Genomic DNA, 17,071 nt, shown 5'->3' with positions numbered 1-17,071 from the left:
AGAAAATCTGCTGAAGAAGATGACCAGATATTCATTGACCGAAGTGGTCCAATGAGACCGTAAAAGCAGCAGAAGCAGAATGATTCTAATAATAATAGTGACGTTTATCACCGCATGTTAGTACTTTAGTTTCTGACAATAAGTCACGATGTGGCCAACACAGGAAAGGGCATTTTAGGTTATGATGTAGAGTCTACATCTAGATTTTTGAAAATGGAGCATATGCTTTGACTGGAAAAGAATGGGGATGGAAATTGGCCGAGTCTTTCAACGCTGGCATTCGCTTCAACTGATTTAAGGAAACCTTAGAAACCCTTGATGTTGATTTCTTTATTTATTTATTTTTCTTATTGGCCATCGGGACACGCCCATACTGCCATCTCAAAAGTGGAAAGTCACTTATGAGATGAACGTAAGGACAACGCAATACCCATTTCCCGAGCGGACAAAAATGGAACCCCGGCCACTTCGGTTACCAATCCGCCACGCTGACCGCGCAGGTACTGCTGCGGAGAACGATGGGAGATTTAAAGCTAGCTTCTCCCAATTACGGGTCTAGTTTGCTGACGACATGTGTTACCTCACTTGGGGTGAGCAGTCTGTTCGAAAAAATGAAATTTAATGTGTAGATGTTGTCAGTAAACACTGACCACCCACCTACTATCGATAAAAGCGCATCAAGGCGATAGCACCCTCATCTGGTGAGGAATGACTGCTAGTGAGTCGCACACACACACACACACACACACACACACACACACGGTCCCCCCAGGGGATCCACAACTCTTTTGTGGATACGTGCGTAGCGAGCACGGGGCCCCGAGCTAATGTGGCCTTCCTTCCTTTCCGGGCTGCATACCTTCCCTTTCCGCATCCTTCCCCATCCCCTGTCTTCACCCCCCCCCCCCCTCACCTCTTGCTCTTTCCTTCACTTTCTCCCCCTCTGGGAGTATGGTTTGCGCCTACGTCCGGAGACGGACGCATGTAAATGTACCGCATTCTTCTTCTTCCTTGCTTGTATGTCTTCTTCCTTCCTTTGTCCATCTCCTTTCCTTACCTCTTCTCTTTACCCTTTTCTCCGCTGCGGCGTTTGAGACCCCCTCTTCTTTCCTTTCCCTTTCTCTTTCTTCCTCCCTGTGCGTGTCTGAAGGCCGACCCACGCACTTCCATGCGTAGCCGGTGACGGGGTAACGCGTAATTCCCCGCCCCGGGTAGACAGGTAGGACACGTACGTACCCCCTGGTAAAGGCCAGGCCCAGGGAGGGGTGATTACCCGAGCTGATACCTTCCGAAAGTGCCGATTGGTCCCTCCGTCCGTATGTCGGGAGGTGTGACCTGAGGTGTGAACAATCACCTAAGGCGGGTGTGCCCTCGGTGAGGGCCCCCACAAGGGAGGAGCGCGCCATCGGAGACGCCGGTAATCATGGGGGATTCTTCCGCAATGGTTTCCTCACCTTCCACTATGTCTGCTCACAAACGTAAGTTCACTGAGTCTCAGCCACAGACGGTTCTTCCATCGTTGCCACAGTTCCTTGTTGTTTCTCGGTCTGACGAAGGTCACGACTTTTCCACGGTCAACCCTTTCATTATTCAGAAAGGTGTCGACGCAATTGCGGGTCCTGTAAAGTCTTGTTCCAGATTACGGAATGGTACCCTGTTGTTAGAAACACACAGTGCCCTCCAGGCTCAAAAATTGCTGCGTACTTCTCTGCTCCACACCTTCCCTGTCCGGGTGGAACCGCACCGTACCTTAAATTCCTCGCGTGGAGTCGTTTATACACGCTCCCTCGATGGATTGTCTGACGAAGAAATTCAGCACTACCTGTCTGACCAGGGCGTCACCGCTGTTCATCGGGTTATGAAAAGGGTTGACTCGAACATCATTCCAACTCGCACTGTCTTCTTGACTTTTGACAAAGTTCAACTCCCATCAAAAATCAAAGCAGGCTATGAGATAATTTCCGTTCGCCCTTATGTCCCAAACCCTACGCGTTGCTATCGATGTCAGCGGTTTAATCACACCAGCCAGTCCTGTTCCAATCCGGCCAAATGTGTTACGTGTGGCAGGGATGCCCATGAGGGTGCTTGTCCACCTCCATCCCCTCGCTGCATCAACTGTATGGGTGACCACGCTGCTTCCTCTCGAGATTGCCCTGTTTTTAAGGACGAAAAGCTGATCCAGGAAATAAGAGTGAAGGAAAAGGTGTCGACCTTTGCTGCTCGAAAGTTACTCGCCAGTCGACAGCCCACCGTGCCTCAGAAAGGAAAATACAGCGCTGTCCTTGCTTCTTCTCGGCCAACAAAGGAGGCGGCCACGCAGACTTGCGACCTCACATTTAGTACCACGGTCGTCAGATCGGCCAGCGCAAAGATCGCCCGTTCAACCTCACCTCTTTCGCCTGCCCACTCTATGGCTCACCCTTCGTCGGGTTCTGTTAAATCTCGAGCCCAAAAGTCAGACGCCAAGTCTACAAAAAAAGAGCATTCTCGTGAAGAGTTTTTACGTACTGCAACTTCACAACCATCGGTTCCTCCTTCATCTAAACATACCTCCAAGAAGGCTACGAAGAAACACAGTTCCTCTCCTTCTCCGCCAAGGCGTGTCCCATCTACAGCACCACCTGGCGGAAATCGCCCTCGGCCATCTTCTGTGTCGCCGAGGCGCACTGTTGGTGGCCGGTCAACTGGCCGATCGTTGGTGGCAGGAGCTGCTCCTGACCAACCTATGGATCAGGATCTTCTGCCTTCGACTGAATGCCATTCCATGCTGTCGGTCGCAAGCTCTGAGCAGCCGTTGAGTTGACAGCACCCTTGGTGCCGTTCCTCCATTTTCTGTTCACCCTATGTCCATTATCCACTGGAATATCCGCGGCATTCGCGCCAATCGGGAGGAATTGTCGATCCTCTTACGATCCTACTCGCCGGTCGTCTTCTGTCTTCAGGAAACAAAGCTGCGTCCCCATGACCGCTTTGTTCTCCCTCATTTTCAGTCCGTCCGATATGACCTCCCCTCAGTTGAAGGCACTCCAGCCCATGGAGGACTCATGATTCTGCTCCATGATACTCTCCATTATCACCCAATCCCCTTAAACACTTCCTTCCAAGCTGTCGCCGTCCGTCTTTCCCTTTCTGGATACACGTTCTCTCTTTGTACGGTATACATTCCATCGTCTACACCAATGGCACGAGCTGATCTCCTTCATCTTCTTGATCAGCTTCCACCCCCCTATTTGCTGGTTGGGGACTTCAATGCCCACCACCCGCTTTGGGGATCTCCACATCCTTGTCCACGTGGCTCACTATTGCTAGACGTCTTCCACCAAGCGGATCTAGTCTGCCTCAACACTGGGGTCCCTACATTTTTGTCTGCCTCACGGCAAATTTATCCCATTTGGACCTTGCGGTCGGTACTGTTCCGCTAGCTCGGCGCTTCGAATGGTTCGCCCTTGATGATACACACTCGAGTGACCACTTTCCATGTGTTCTTCGACTGCAGCCTCAACTGCCATATATGCGCTCGCGACGCTGGAAGTTTGCCCAAGCCGATTGGACACTTTTTTCGTCTCTAGCTACATTCGATGACCGTCGCTTTCCCAGCGTCGACGATGAGGTCACACATTTTACCGACGTTATTCTCACAGCTGCGGAACGTTCAATACCACGCACCTCCGAATTGCCCCGGCGCCCTCCAGTTCCTTGGTGGAACGAGGCCTGCCGTGACGCAATACGTGAGCGGCGACGTGCTCTTCGCATTTTCCGTCACCATCCAACTTTGGCCAACTGTATCCGATATAAGCAGCTCCGTGCGCGATGCCGTCGCGTCATCCGCGATAGCAAGAAGGCAAGCTGGAAATTCTTTACTAGCTCATTTAACAACTTCACTCCCTCCTCGGAAGTTTGGAGTCGGCTTCGACGGTTCTCAGGCGCGCCTAGTTTCTCCCCGGTCTCTGGGCTCACTGTCGCGCATGATACCTTAGTGGACCCCGTCGCAATTTCTAACTCATTGGGTCAGCACTTTGCTGAGATTTCGAGCTCTTCAAATTACCCGCCAGCGTTTCTCCCGAAGAAACGTGCAGCAGAAGTGCGGCATCTTGCTTTCTCCTCTCAAAATCGCGAAAGCTACAATACTGTTTTCTCCATGCGCGAACTCCAACATGCACTCTCTACTTCTCGCTCCTCCGCCCCAGGACCGGATGGTATCCATGTCCAAATGTTGCTGCATTTATCAACCCATAGCCTGCGTCACCTCCTTCGCCTTTATAATCGAATTTGGACCGACAGTACCTTTCCCAGGCGATGGCGGGAAGCTATTGTCGTTCCCGTTCCGAAACCTGGAAAGGACAAACATCTCCCCTCTAGCTATCGCCCCATTTCTCTCACGAGTAGTGTCTGTAAGGTTTTGGAGCGTATGGTGAATTACCGTTTAGCTTGGTGGCTGGAGTCCCGCAGTCTTTTAACACCAGCCCAATGCGGATTCCGAAAGCATCGTTCTGCTGTTGACCATCTTGTTGCTCTCTCCACTTATATCATGAACAATTTTCTCCGGAAACGCCAAACGGTAGCAATATTTTTTGATCTGGAGAGAGCGTACGATACCTGTTGGAGGACAGGCATCCTCCGCACACTGTTCTCTTGGGGCTTTCGAGGCCGGCTGCCCCTTTTTCTTCGCGAATTTATGGCAGAGCGCACATTTAGGGTGCGGGTGAACACTACTCTCTCCCGTACTTTCTCCCAAGAAAACGGGGTACCCCAGGGCTCCGTGCTGAGTGTTGTACTGTTTGCCATCGCCATTAATCCAATTATGGATTGTCTCCTTCCTGATGTCTCGGGCTCCCTCTTTGTGGACGATTTTGCGATCTACTACAGTTCTCAAAGGACCAGCCTCCTTGAAAGACGTCTTCAAGGATGTCTCGATCGCCTCTACTCGTGGAGCATCGAAACCGGCTTCCGTTTCTCACCCAGTAAGACCGTTTGTGTTAATTTTTGGCGACGTAAGGAGTTTCTTCCGCCCTCCTTACATCTAGGTCCTGTCAACCTTCCGTTTTCCGACGTCGCTAAATTCTTGGGTCTTATGTTTGACAGAAAACTGTGCTGGTCCTCCCACGTTTCCTATCTTTCGGCTCGCTGTCTGCGTTCCCTTAACACCCTCCGTGTCCTGAATGGTACCTCTTGGGGAGCGGACCGGGTGGTCCTTCTCCGCCTCTATCGCGCCTTAGTGCGCTCGAAATTGGATTATGGAAGCATAGTCTACTCCTCTGCTCGGCCGTCTATTCTTCGGCGTCTCGACTCTATCCACCACCGTGGATTACGTTTAGTGTCTGGAGCTTTTTACACCAGCCCTGTGGAAAGCCTTTATGCTGAGACTGCTGAACCACCGCTGTCCAATCGGCGGGCAGTCCTTCTGAGTCGTTATGCTAGCCATCTGTCTTCCATGCCTGCTAATCCAGCCCATAACCTTTTTTTCGACGCCTCCTTTGATGTCGGGTATGCAGGCCGCTCCTCCTCCCTACTACCCCCGGGAGTCCGCTTCCGTCAACTGCTCCATTCTCTTTCCTTCCGCTTTCCTAAAACCTTCTTGACAACTTGGGGTACAGCACCGCCTTGGCACCGTCCCCGGATCGACTTGCTCAGAGACCTATGTCAATTTCCCAAAGATGGTACCCCTACACTTGTTTACCGTCGGGCATTTGCTGCTCTATGTGCACAAATGACGGAAGCCACATTTATTTACACCGATGGCTCGAAAACATCGTTAGGTGTAGGGAGTGCCTATATTGTTGGCGACACCCCAAATCACTTTCGGCTTCCCGACCAGTGTTCGGTTTATACTGCAGAGCTTTACGCTGTTCTCCAGGCTGTCCACTACATCCGCCGCCATCAGCGGATACAGTACGTAATCTGCTCAGATTCTCTCAGCTCTCTCCTAAGTCTCCAAGCTCTTTACCCTGTGCACCCTCTGGTCCACCGGATTCAGGACTGTCTGCGCTTGCTCCACCTGGGGGGCGTCTCAGTGGCGTTCCTCTGGCTCCCGGGACACGCTGGTATCTGTGGAAATGAGGCGGCCGATATAGCGGCCAAGGCTGCAGTCTCTCTTCCTCGGCCAGCTCTTCAGTCTCTTCCGTTTACCGATCTACGGAGCGGTTTATGTCGCCAAGTTACTCATTTATGGCATGCGCATTGGTCAACACTTCCCCACAATAAATTGCGGGAAGTGAAAGCCGTTCCTTGCGCTTGGACCTCTTCCTCCCGAACGCGTCGTCGGGAGGAGGTAATTTTAGCTCGACTCCGGATAGGGCACTGTCTTTTTAGTCATCGACATCTTTTAAGCGGTGATCCTCCCCCACTCTGTCCCCACTGCTCTCAGCTGTGGACGGTCAGACACCTTTTAATTGAATGCCCCTATTTTAATCCGTTACGCTCCCGTCTACAGCTATCGCCTGATCTATCGTCGATTTTAGCCGATGACACGCGCTCAGCTGACCGCGTTCTACAGTTTATTAGTGACAGTGAAATGACGTCAGTCATTTGAAGCTTTTTTTTTTGTGGACAACCAACCCCTTTCTATAGTGGACTTTTAAGCATTCCTTCTGCCTTTAATTTCTCCAATTTTCTGACTATGTTTCCATTGCTGCTGATTTTAAATTTCGTTTTTTTCCTGTTTTCTACGTCACGGGCTGGGCGCTAATGACCATAGAAGTTTTGCGCCCTAAAACCACAAACAAAAAAAAAAAAAAAAAAAAAAAACACACACACGGTGCGTGTAGTATCAGTGAGCGTGCTGGCCGTGCACAGAATGAGGAAGCCACGTTATCTGTCTGAGTTTGCCCGAGGGCAGATTGTGATGGCTCGAAGATTAGGCACAAACATTTCGAAAACTGCACGACTTGTCGGGTGTTCGAGGAGTGCTGTGGTGAGTGTCTTCAACACGTGGCGAAACCAAGGTGAAACCACGTCGAAACGTCGTGGGGTTGTGCGACCACCCCTCATTACAAATGTCGGGCGTCATAGGTTGGGCAGACTGGTAAAACAGGACAGGCGTCGAAGTGTGGCGGAACTAATGTCAGACCTTAAGGCCGGAAGGGGTACAGGTGTGTATGTACGCCCAGTGCACCGAACACTTCTAACGAAGGGCCGCCGTATCCAACGACTCACACCTGCGCCAATGTTAACAGCTCGACATCGGTAACTACGACCGAAATGGGCACGTGACCATCTGTACTGGACGTTGGCGCTGTGGCAGAGTGTTGTATGGACTTGTGAAGATGAATGACAATTTTCTCTACGCGGTGTTTCGTGAATGATAATGGTCACCAGATTGTCATGAATGTGTCACTGTTTTCCTCCTTCACTGGGAAGGACCGATGTATAGGTGACTTTATTATTTTAAGGAAAAAAGCAGCCAGTCACTTTTTTATGTATTTTGATTTAAGCTAATCCTGGTTTCGGACTTTCACCCGTCTTCAGTTTGCATAACATACTCTTAAATAAATTAGGTTTATATGGTGTCACGGGCAGTGCTGCAAAATGGTTCAAGTCATACCTCGCTAACAGGAAGCAAAGGGAGACAGTGCAAGGGACTAGTGAATTAAGTCATTAGTCATCATCAGAATGGGAAGAGATTACATGTGGTGTCTCACAAGGATCCATCATAGGTCCATTGCTTTTTCTTGTGTACATTAACGATCTCTCATCAGTTACACTGCCAGAAGCAGAGTTCGTTTTGTTTGCAGATGACACACGTATTGCAATAACTAGTATGTCGAGTGCAGTTCTAGAAAGATCTGCTAATGATATTTTCATGGATATTAATAAATGGTTTAAGGCCAACTCACTGACATTAAACTTTGAAAAGACTCACTATATGCAATTCAGAACGTTGACAGTCTTAAATTCCTGGGATTACAACTTGATAATAAATTCAGTTGGGAGGAGCACACCAAAGAAGTGCAGAAACGCCTTAACAAATCTGTTTTTGCAATTCGAGTGTTAGCAGACATAGGCGACATAAAAATGAAAAAGCTTGCATACTTTGCCTACTTTCATTCCATAATGTCATATGGTATAATATTTTGGGATACCTCTTCAAGTCAAACAAAAGCGTGTAATACGTATTATTTGTGGAGACTGGGTATGCTAACTACTGCCTCTCAGTATATTTACTCCTTAATGAAATTTTTCCTAAATAATATATCTCTTTTTCCAACAAACAGGTCAGTTCATACATACAATACCAGGAACAAAAATTATCTGCACAAGGACTTAAAAGCACTTACTTTAGTTCAAAAAGTGGTCCACTACTCAGGAACACTCATCTTCAACAATTTGCCAGCAAACATAAAAAATTTTGTTACAAATAAAGATCAGTTAAAAAGGAGCCTGAAAGACTTACTAGTGACCAACTCCTTCTACTCCATTGACGAATTTTTTAATAGAAACAAATGATGTATTGTATATACTCATTCTATTAGTATAGTTATTTCGGCTTTAAAAAAAAAAGTGACATGTTTCACATCCACGAGGATCTCCTCAGCAAGGATCTATGGAACGAAAATTAATCTAATCTAATATAATCTAATACGTTGTTAAATGTTCAGTCAGTACGTCGTTACAACATCGACAGCAAAGTGGATGCTACAGCTGCTCTGTGCAAAATGAAAAGTACACCTAATCAGCAATATATCGTAAATATACAATACTCGAAGTGTAGTAGCTGAACACAATTGTAATGGTTATGTTACGCTACTAGAGACCATCTGCAGCCATTCATGGACTTCTTGTTCCCAAACAACGATGGAAGTTTTATGGACGACAGTGCGCCATGTCACAAAATTCTGGACAGCTCAAGACAATGATTTGACCAGGCCGCCCAGATCGCCCGGCATGAATCCCACCATACATTTACGGGACATAATCGAGAGGTCAGTTCTTGCACAAAATCCTGCACCGGTAATTATGGACGGCTACAGAGACAGCACGGTTAAATATTTCTGAAGGGAATTCCAACGACTTGTTGAGTCCGTGCTACGTCAAATTGCTGCTCCACACCTGTAAAAGTAGGACCTACGCGATATTAGGAGGTATCCCATGACATTTGTCATATCAGTGTAAACGAGTGCCGGAAACCGCCTGAAAGTCATTCTTAGGCTTGCAGGTGCACCAGACTCGGTCATCAATCCGTCGCGTGGATTCGAACCGGCTATGGCTCACCTTACAGTCTCACAATTTAGCGCTCTGCGCGACACGCTGCATGGGCAGGTAGCTAACCTGATCAGCCAGATTGTACCTAATATGTCCATATTTGGCAAGGATAACAACGGCGAGGCATCGTGACATGGAAGCAATAAGGCCTTGGTAGATCGCTCGAGGGAGCAGGCAGCACATCAGCACACACAAGTTACAGTGAAGTCCGGAGAGGGGGCCGATGAGCAATGACGCCATTTCAATTATATCCTAGATGTGTTCGATCGGGATTAGATCTGGCGATATGGGTGACCAGTATATCAACTGGAGCTCGCCACTGTGTTCCTCGAACCACTCCATCATTCTTCTGGCAGTGTGACATCGCATATTACACTACTGGCCATCAAAATTGCTACACCAAGAAGAAATGCAGATGTAAAACGGGTATTCGTTGGACAAATATATTATACTAGTACTGACATGTGATTACATTTTCACGCAATTTGGGTGCATAGGTCCTGAGAAATCAGTATCTAGAACAACCACCTCTGGCCGTAATAATGGCCTTGATACGCCTGGGCATTGAGTCAAACAGAGCTTGGATGGCGTGTACAGGTACAGCTGCCCATGCAGCTTCAACACGATCCCACAGTTCATCAAGAGTAGTGACTGGCGCATTGTGATGAGCCAGTTGCTCGCCCACCATTGACCAGACGTTTTCAGTTGGTGAGAGATCTGGAGAATGTGCTGGCCACGGCAGCAATCCAACATTTCCTGTATCCAGAAAGGCCCGTACAGGATATGCAACATGCGGTCGTGCATTATCGTGCAAAAGTGTAGGGTTTCGCAGGGATCGAATGAAGGGTAGAGCCACGGGTCGTAACATATCTGAAATGTAACGTCCACTGTTCAAAGTACCGTCAATGCGAACAAGAGGTGACCGAGACGTGTAACCAATGGCACCCCATACCATCACGCCGGGTGATAGGCCAGTATGAAGATGGCGAATACAGGCTTCCAATGTGCTTTCACCGCGATGTCGCCAAACACGGATGCGACCATCATGATGCTATAAACAGAACCTGGATTCATCCGGAAAAATGACGTTTTGCCATTCGTGCACCCAGGTTCGTCGTTGAGTACACCATCGCAGGCGCTCCTGTCTGTGATGCAGCGTCAAGGTTAACCGCAGCCAAGGTCTCCGAGCTGATAGTCATACTGCTGCAAACGTCGTCGAAGTGTTCGTGCAGATGGTTGTTGTCTTGCAAACGTCCACATCTGTTGACTCAGCGATCGAGACGTGGCTGCACGATCCGTTACAGCCGTGCGGACAAGATGTCTGTCATCTCGACTGCTAGTGATACGAGGCCGTTGGGATCCAGCACGGTGTTCCGTATTACCCTCCTGAACCCACCGATTCCATGTTCTGCTAACAGTCATTGGATCTCGACCAACGCGAGCGATACAATAAACTGCCATCGCGATAGGCTACAATCCGACCTTTATCAAAGTCGGAGAGGTGATGGTACGCATTTCTCCTCCTTACACGAGGCATCAAAACAACGTTTTACCAGGCAACGCCTGTCAACTGCTGTTTGTATATGAGAAATCGATTGGAAACTTTCCTCATGTCAGCACGTTGTGGGTGTCGCCAGCGGCGCCAACCTTGTGTGAATGCTCTGAAAAGCTGATAATTTGCATATCACAGTATCTTCATCCTGTCGGTTAAATTTCGCGTCTGTAGCACGTCATCTTCGTGGTGTAGCAATTTTAATGGCCCGTAGTGTATTTCGTTGGACAATGCCACCGCCGTCGGGAAACATTACGTCATGAAGGGGTGCACTTGGTTTACAACCAGTCTATGATACTCCTTGGACGTCATGCACGAAGTCCACTTGACCCATGGATGTCCAAGTGAATGTTTCCCAGAGCGTAATGGAACCGCCGCTAGCTTGTCAGCGTCCTGCAGTACAGGTGTCAAGGAGCTGGAAGACAACGGATTCGCGCCCTACCATCGTCATGATGAGGAAGGTATCGGGATTCATCAGACCATACAACAATAATTCGACGTCTGACCCAGCCGTCTCGTTTACAGCCTGATTGGAATCCAGGCAGGGAGTACACGTAAGACCAAAACTCGCAATACCTCAAGAAGACGGCTGGGTCGGTCATCGAATGCTGTGCATAAGATGGGAACAACAACTCGGCAAAACACCCAGAAGCACACCGCCAATAAACTATGCCCAGAAAACCTGAGATATCACGTTCTGTACGTTGCCTGTCTGGTGCGGCACACCTGTTTCTGCGAGAACTCACACAGATTAATTTTACATCTATGGGCAATGTTATATGCGGTCGTCCTCCACGGTAGCTCTGAGAGGCATATTTCATAGCTGGAACCTCTTTTTCAGTGTGATCTTACGGATCAATGAAGGACGAACGCCAGACTACCTTGAAACATCGAACTCTCTTTGGCCACTTTCCATTTTCCAACAACGCACCTTCGTTTTTCACTGAAAAAATGTTGTTTTCCAAAATTTTCTACTGTTTTCACTCAATGAATCGTTGTGTAAACAGTCAGTCAAAACTGTTTAGTAGTTCCAAGAAGATGGATTAGTGCACACACGAGTCTATACTGTATTTTGGCACAGATCTAAAAGTTATGTTACATATGTTTCTACACATTAATATGTATTCTTCAGTGTTAATGGCACATTAGCTTAGTTTCCTTGTACCCTTTGAAGCTAGGTGCAAATATGTATTTGTATTATCCAATTTATGACGCATACAGGTTATTCCATTCCGCTTTTTACTATCCGTCTGGTCCCGGCGGAAGTTCGAGTCCTCCCTCGGGCATGGGTGTGTGTTTGTCCTTAGGATAATTTAGGTTAAGTAGTGTGTAAGCTTAGGGACTGATGACCTTAGCAGTTAAATCCCATAAGATTTCACACACATTTTGAACATTACTATCCGTAGTCACACGAACAGTTTTTTTTCTGTTGGACAAGTGGCAACTAGATAAGTAACAACGTGTTGACATGAAACAGAACCTTATTCTTTCTCTAATTGAGCTATTTTGCGTGCTTTAAAATCTACATCGTCGACTTGAGATTACACCCTCGTCTTCTTTCTTGCCTCCCATCCTTCTCTGACGTGATTTTATATGTTCATACACTCCTAGAAATGGAAAAAAGAACACATTGACACCGGTGTGTCAGACCCACCATACTTGCTCCGGACACTGCGAGAGGGCTGTACAAGCAATGATCACACGCACGGCGCAGCGGACACACCAGGAACCGCGGTGTTGGCCGTCGAATGGCGCTAGCTGCGCAGCATTTGTGCACCGCCGCCGTCAGTGTCAGCCAGTTTGCCGTGGCATACGGAGCTCCATCGCAGTCTTTAACACTGGCAGCATGCCGCGACAGCGTGGACGTGAACCGTATGTGCAGTTGACGGACTTTGAGCGAGGGCGTATAGTGGGCATGCGGGAGGCCGGGTGGACGTACCGCCGAATTGCTCAACACGTGGGGCGTGAGGTCTCCACAGTACATCGATGTTGTCGCCAGTGGTCGGCGGAAGGTGCACGTGCCCGTCGACCTGGGACCGGACCGCAGCGACGCACGGATGCACGCCAAGACCGTAGGATCCTACGCAGTGCCATAGGGGACCGCACCGCCACTTCCCAGCAAATTAGGGACACTGTTGCTCCTGGGGTATCGGCGAGGACCATTCGCAACCGTCCCCATGAAGCTGGGCTACGGTCCCGCACACCGTTAGGCCGTCTTCCGCTCACGCCCCAACATCGTGCAGCCCGCCTCCAGTGGTGTCGCGACAGGCGTGAATGGAGGGACGAATGGAGACGTGTCGTCTTCAGCGATGAGAGTCGCTTCTGCCTTGGTGCCAATGATGCGTGTTTGGCGCCGTGCAGGTGAACGCCACAATCAGGACTGCATACGACCGAGGCACACAGGGCCAACACCCGGCATCATGGTGTGGGGAGCGATCTCCTACACTGGCCGTACACCACTGGTGATCGTCGAGGGGACACTGAATAGTGCACGGTACATCCAAACCGTCATCGAACCCATCGTTCTACCATTCCTAGACCGGCAAGGGAACTTGCTGTTCCAACAGGACAATGCACGTCCGCATGTATCCCGTGCCACACAACGTGCTCTAGAAGGTGTAAGTCAACTACCCTGGCCAGCAAGATCTCCGGATCTGTCCCCCATTGAGCATGTTTGGGACTGGATGAAGCGTCGTCTCACGCGGTCTGCACGTCCAGCACGAACGCTGGTCCAACTGAGGCGCCAGGTGGAAATGGCATGGCAAGCCGTTCCACAGGACTACATCCAGCATCTCTACGATCGTCTCCATGGGAGAATAGCAGCCTGCATTGCTGCGAAAGGTGGATATACACTGTACTAGTGCCGACATTGTGCATGCTCTGTTGCCTGTGTCTATGTGCCTGTGGTTCTGTCAGTGTGATCATGTGATGTATCTGACCCCAGGAATGTGTCAATAAAGTTTTCCCTTCCTGGGACAATGAATTCACGGTGTTCTTATTTCAATTTCCAGGAGTGTATATTTACCGAAGGTTACAGAACGAAGTTAAGCACGTTAAGAGCTGATACAGTGAACATAAAATATTATGTAAATATATGCTCAATGGTTTACAAGTTACAGCTATGTGTAACTTTCAGAAGTAGGACTGATGGTAACGAGTGTCCGATAGATATCAGCTTGCGTTTCGCCAATCTCCTTTTGCAGCTTATACAAATATGAACTACCGCCCACCTCACTCTGTTTTGTGGTTTGTGCAAACGGGAAATGCGTCTGGATACCATATCCAATTAGCATCACAGCATCTACGTACAAGATCTGCAAAATACCTTGGTGTCGTCGGTGGTAATTTTGAAGATGTTCTGTAAAGCGTCATTAGAAATAAAACACAATTAGGAATCTTATGATGTATATCCATGTGTAACCAAGTGTTATCATCTCGTAAATCGGTACCCTCAGTTTAACAGCGGAAACCACATAAAACAGAGCATATGCTTTCGTGCTGTTTTCCTTCAAGATATTTCATGCTAGTACATCTGAAATAACGTTCCCATGTACCTAAGTTGAAAATCCGTCTTAGCCTATTGCTTTAGCTCTTGTTTCATACAATACCTATTCTTCCTTTATCACACTTGGAGTTACATGACTCCATTCCATTTGGTCGTGACTCACTTCGGGATACAGAAGGCACGGTAAAGCCACTTACTGATTGCCTCGGAACGTGGCTGTCTGGAAAGACAAGTAACTGTTGTCCCCGCCTACCATCAAAACTGTCGGTTTATTTGTCTGAAACCTATATCAGGTATTATATTAATTACATAGCACTCGCTCTACGTAAAGATATTTTCATTATTCATGCGTCTAATTATTTTAGGTGGACTCAAACCTAATATTAATTTGAACTCACGTCGAACGATATAATACACCGTCTGTCCAAAAAGTTCCAAGAGTGTGTTTATTCCTGGCGTATAGGCGACGTCAGAGCAGTAAATACGGTGGCAGCTTGAACTAACAACTATACACAACGTACGTCCATTCGACCAGACAATTGTGAACAGGCAGTGTTAAGTAATGGACGTGCGGCCGTAGTGTACAAAACTTGTGTAACGAACCACAATGCTGCAACGTATCTAAATCAAATGTTCGTAACATTTTCCAGAATGTTTTGGAGAAGTGAAATGTGTTTGCAAAATTTCTCCCACACAATAGGACTGTTGATATTTCTAAAAATATGGTGAATTCGATATATACAGATACTTTTAAAAAATATCATTTTCGGCCCTCTATACACCGAGGAGTAGTATCGATACATCGATACATCTACGGGAAAAATATCGACGCACCGGACTACAAAAATATCGGCTGCACATTGTAAATACACTGCCGGTTTTAGAACTGTATAGTTAAGTACAGATTTATTAGTAGATATTCAGCACATCAACAACCTATCAGCTTTCTTATCCCCCTTAGAACAAGAATTGAAAGAAACCGATGCACATTCACGCTTGGCGATAACCACTTTGCTAACAATGGTAACTGCATGTAAGTGGCACAATAAGTGTACACGTGAGCCTTGTAATGGCTGTAGTTTTATATCTGTTGTTAGTTTCCATGCCATCTACAATTTTAACTGATGGATTTTGGTGTCTACCCAACATATATTTCTGTTTTGTTTTAGTCACGCCGGCCAGAGTGGCCGAGCGGTTCTAGACGCTTCATTCTGGAAGCGCGCGACCGCTACGGTAGCAGGTTCGAATCCTGCCTCGGGCATGGATATGTGTGATGTCCTTAGGTTAGTTAGGAATAAGTAGTTCTAAGTCTAGGGGACTGATGACCTCAGATGTTAAGTCCCATAGTGCTCGGAGCCTTTTTTTTTTAGTCACAGTCTTATCTTCACACCAAATCTTAATTGCATCTTCTTACACCTTCCTGAAGACATTTCCCCATGCTTTCTTTAAATCAATTTATTATATCGTTTCTACATTATTGTTTGTTTGGCATTCGCACGTTCTCTTATATAGCGCCCTCTTTCAGTTGGAGACTCTCCATTCTTTTGGATTTTTCGTACTGGCAACATATTTCGCTGTTTGCTTAAGTACGTCTGTCAAGCAAGTGTTGCTTTAGCCTATGTCTGTATGATCTCGTAACTGAACATTTTGAATTATGTAATTTGGTGTATCTCACTTTTATGCATTAAATCTTCGCAATCTACATATGTCTTAGTGCCTGATGTGTTCTTTTCTCTGTATCGTACGATTCTACGATCTCTTGCTCTGCAAAAGTAGCTTAGCAACGTCATATTTTATGTAATTTTTATTATTACAGTGAATGTGTGCAACTTTGCGACCGAGGTATTATTTTGTGAGAACAGCGTGCTCCAGTTTTTTGTTTTTAAATACTGCATTTCGGGTCAATATTCAACGTATAGTTCTACTGCAATGTGTTCTTACAGTGCTGCCATTAGTGATGTAAACTACAAGTAGGCCCTTCGTGCATTAAACATGAGCTGGTCATAAAGCCATGTTACTGTAAGGTGGAAAAACGTATTTGTAAATTTCTTGAAAACTTTCTGTTGCTTCTGATAAATTTGAAGAGCTCAGTAACGGAAGACAGTTGATGTAAGTAAGTTACATGTGCAGATCATAATGTGTAAGAGTTAAATTTTACGAAAAATTTCTTCAGCCATTGGAAATCACAAAAAGTTATTTTCGTAGATCATAGGGGTAACTTCGTGATACCACACATACCTACAGGAAGAAGTGCGGCAATTGAAACTGCAGAAAACAAATCTCATTAATGAAATTGGGGACATTTGTGAATGGTTTAGTAAAAAATGTATAGTTTTATTTTGCGTTATAACTTTTTTTTCTAAATATAGCATGTATCTGCTCAGACTATGTTATTGAATATGTCATGACCTTCTTTTTTTTCTCATACCACTGAACTTGTAATTGTCCTACAATTTGAATTACCTTTCTCAGAGGATTTTATGTTAAATGTAAGTTTAGTGACCGGTTTTTTCTCACACGTTTCCACTGAACAGGTGTGGGAATAAGTGTGTAAAAGTTTTGTGTTATTACTTCACTTAGTACATGTCACTTTTTTATTCTTATTTTATATCTGTTAGGATAGAGCAGTATATTAGCAAACGTTGTGACAAATGTTTTTCAGTATAAAGCTGTAATAAGCTCAGGAAACATGGCAAATTTATTACAGAGTTATAGCTGTGTGTCATAAAGAATCACATCGTCAGTCCATCGTTGTGACAGATGAATTTAACTCTACTACCCGCGTCTTAGACTTCATGTCACAGTGCACTGGACTC

This window comes from Schistocerca serialis, chromosome 3 (genome assembly GCF_023864345.2).
Source record: "Schistocerca serialis cubense isolate TAMUIC-IGC-003099 chromosome 3, iqSchSeri2.2, whole genome shotgun sequence".
In the NCBI taxonomy this organism is placed as follows: Eukaryota; Metazoa; Arthropoda; class Insecta; order Orthoptera; family Acrididae; genus Schistocerca; species Schistocerca serialis.
This window is presented reverse-complemented; position numbering follows the sequence as displayed.